This window comes from Kryptolebias marmoratus, linkage group LG12 (genome assembly GCF_001649575.2).
Source record: "Kryptolebias marmoratus isolate JLee-2015 linkage group LG12, ASM164957v2, whole genome shotgun sequence".
Classification (NCBI taxonomy): domain Eukaryota; kingdom Metazoa; phylum Chordata; class Actinopteri; order Cyprinodontiformes; family Rivulidae; genus Kryptolebias; species Kryptolebias marmoratus.
In genome coordinates, this window is record NC_051441.1 from 999,961 (window position 1) to 1,003,866 (window position 3,906).

The following is a 3,906-nucleotide window of genomic DNA, read 5'->3' on the forward strand; positions in this document are numbered from 1 at the left end:
CCTACTCATCTGGTAGTCTGACAAGTCTGTCATGGTAATTTGAGTCTTGTCGGACGTCTGGGTGGTTCAAAGTAGGTGAAAGGTGTGGGCCGCAGACCTCCCAGCAGAGGCTGGATTCACCGTGAGCACGAAGCAAGCGGGTGGATTTGACTCAGCAACAGGTGTTGACTCAAGCTGTCTGGACCCTCGGGCCTTTCCACAGTGGGCATTGTAGCAAAAATATTAAATCAGAACTTTTAAACAGTAAAATAACAATTAGTTTTATTGCAATTTTACTTTAATTTTTAACTGTTTATTTTATTGTATTTTTTTTACAGTTTTGTAGATCAGTAAACACAGTACAAGGCATCATAATCTCAGTGTATGCAAACCTTTGACCTTGAAGAAAGTTAAAAACAATTGTTCTTACAATATTTGGACGCAAATATAAATCATTTTGGAAATCCCAAATGACCAAAAACAGGAAAAATTTAGATTAAAAAAAATAGTTCTGCCTTTCATACAGTGGAGAGATTCATCTGAATGTGTGTGTATGTGTGTGTGTTATAAAAAAGTGCATTTAGGAGCAAACCTTCCATTTGTGGACCTAATAAATTACTAAAGTCTTACAGTGATGTGTGATTTATCTCTTTAGCACAGATATGTTTCGATTTATGAAGTATTTTCTGACAGAGTAAACAACAGACACAACAGACAAAAACTAAAAAAAGTCACATTTTTCAGTAATTTATGAGCTAATATGACTTAACACTCGCTGCAGAAACGTAATGCCACGATCTTTGAAGCGCTGGCTCCATTATCGTAACAAAACATCAGAATCCTTCAGCTTTAGATTTATGGTCTGCTGCCACTGAAAACATCTGAGGCCACTCATGCTGCTGCACAAACATCGAACATTAACTGACTCTAACATCTGGACTGATCTCAGACGGGGGTCCAGCTGTTTTGACTCTGCAGGGTTGCATGTTGATGTAAAACCGGAGTGGACCAGCGAATGATGGCTTTACTGCATGAAAACGGTCGGACTCAGACATCACAGTTCTTCTATCTCTGAAGAAGTTCTGGAGTTTCTACATCACGATGAGTCTGCAGACTGATTTCCAGCTCGGTCCTGATGCAGGCAGCATTCTTTCAGAAACCTTCTGAATCAGCTGGCTTCCGTTTGCAGCTGAAGTAGAAACCGAGCAGATCTGTGAGGAGTTCTTTCCTCTCAACATTTCTCTAGAACCTGCAGTTTCCTGCTTTCTTTCTTTTCTGTTTAAATGTGATGCGGGACTCCACTTCCTGCTGCTTGTTGCCTCGTCTTCGCTGTAAACCTAAACTGAAGCCTTTGGGGGTTAAACCGCATCCTGATGACACAAACATGTCTTTCTGTGTCTGATTCATAAACATATACATAGTGGAACCTGAAGCGGACCGTGGCCTCGGGTTTGTGGACATGCTGGTTCACCTTTTGAGGGGAAACGATAAAACAGAGATGAGTTGTTTTCCAACCTGTTGGTTTGTTGCACTGATGCAAATGCCACAAATGCAAAAAAAAAAAAACCCAACGCGTGATTATAAAATAATTAAAATTAAAACTAATATATGATCTCCTCCATCCATCGTCCTGAGGCCCCTTTCAGGTCCAGAGCCTCAGGTTGAGAAACTTTAACTCAAAGAGATAAATAAAACTAAAATACCATTAAATAAGAGGTTCTCCCCCAGTTCCTTCAGGAGGAAGACCTTCTGAGACATACCTGGAATTCAGTTCTGATCCTTCCTCGTTAAATGATGAAGACCTTCCAGCCCGTCTGAATCATTCCTGTTTCCACTCAGATATTTTTTTATTTACAACCTCAGATCAGACCCCAGTTCAGTTACATCTGTCATGTTTACACAGAACAAAACTTCTACAAACCTCAGTGAAATGACTCCAGATTGATTTGGAAATTATTTATTTATGTTTGTTGTTGTAGAAAATCATATATCAGCCTCACTCACAGCTTCCACAGGAGCTCCCAACAATATCAGTGTTTTTTAGACATCATGCTACTTTATGCATATTTTACTACAATCATGAATCTGTGAGTCTTATTGGGGAACGTCTGATCGTATCAGAACAGTAATTCTATGTCCAGGAATGGCAATTAAGAGCCAAATATTCACAATGCAATGACAACTACTGAGCACTGCTTTTCTTATTGTGCTGTAAGGAGTCAGAGTGGTCTGAAACATAATAATAATAATAATAATAATAATAATAATAATAATAATAATAATAATAATAATAATAATAATACAGATTGAGAATAAGAGAAATGAAAGCAGAAACAGAGAAGTTATGAGGGACGATGAAGACAACTGTTTCAACCGTCTCCATCAGTAAAACTGATGGGATGTAGTTACGATCCGTAGTTTTTTTTTGCAGGAACACGTGAAGGCAGCGCTGGTTCTGGACCAGCGGACTCGCAGTCTCCAGGCCAGATCATCCCTCTTCGGTGAAGAACTCCTCCAAAGTTCCCTCTTCACCTGTCTCTTCAGGGCTTTCTTACCGTCTCCTTCCAGCTCATTCTGTAACCTTTCAGTCACTGTATCTGCTCCTGACACAGGAAGGTTCGCCCTCATGTGGACTTCATGCTGGTTCCGTCCAGCTCCAACGATCTGGGAATCATAAACTTTTATTTCCAGAAAGTTGCTCGGGGGCAGAGAGCATCCGTCAGATCCTGGCGCTTGGAGTTCAACCTGTGAGTATCTGCTGAGATCTGACATTTTTCCACCTGTAATCTTCGGATGATCCATGGAGAATAAGCCTCGAGCCAAATGACAAGAAAAAAATGATAACATAAAATTAATATTAATATTTGTCCACTGATCTTTATGTTTGACTAATTTTTGAACATTTTTATAGTCAAAATCGCTGAAATTGCATATTTCCTGTTCAAATACGAAGATGAAACACGAGGTGCGGCAGCAACGAGCCGAGCCTCACCTCTGATTGCGCAATCTGTCACAAACTGCAATTGTCCCGTGCCTGTTGCCGTACCGCTGCATGTCGCCAGTATAATGGTTTATATACCCTGATTTTACACAGTCTGGCTAATGTCTTTAACCATTTCCGTTTAATGTTTGTTAGTGACATATTTAGTTTTGCTGAGGGGACATAAAGGCGCACGTGAGCCAACAGGAGCTTGTTGCTGCTGTCCTTTAACGCAGAGGGGCGTGACAGTCACATGCACTGCCGCGAGCCGGTAATTGTTGTGTTTTGCTCCATCAGACTGCCAAGATGTAATTGTAACGTTTTTTCTTATCCTTTCTTTAATACATACGTGTGCGCGTGTGTGTGAAGAACGCTGATGAGATATGAAATAACCAGCAGCCAATTAAATAAGCGACCCTTTTGGGTTTATATATTTGTAAATCTGGTGCCTCACAAACAAAAACAAGATGAACTTTTAAATCTCATCTGCCCCGACAGACACTGGGCTAATATTCGGACTGTAGAAAAGTTACTTGTTTTTAAATAAATGAATGAATCAGGGGCTGAATGCATTTATTTGCCAATGATTCTGTCATTAATTTAGCCGTAACTGCTGTATTTACAGATAAAATCATACATTCACTTAATATTCACTCATACCTTCGTTGTGTTTCCATAATATAATGACAGTAAAGATTCTGATTCTAACTGATATAAACATCTGAAGCTTTATGAAAACCTAATTAAGTTTATGCAACCTGCATTATTCATATTCAGAAAGGAAATAAATGCATGATGAAACTGTTACAGCTGACCTCAGCTTTTATTTTTAACAGATAAAATGTCTTTTTCTTTTTTCAGACTCATGTTCTTTTGCTTCACCTCCACATTTACGCTCTGGGGAAGCCTCTCTGTGGGGTGTGTGTGTGTGTGTGTGTGTGTGTGTG

At 39.7% G+C, this 3,906-nt stretch overlaps 1 pseudogene; it reads right to left on the reverse strand.

The window, feature by feature from the left end:
* Positions 1-1,337: 1,337 nt before the first annotated feature.
* LOC112449990 overlaps positions 1,338-3,906 on the reverse strand; it is a 4,851-nt pseudogene continuing 2,282 nt past the window's right edge.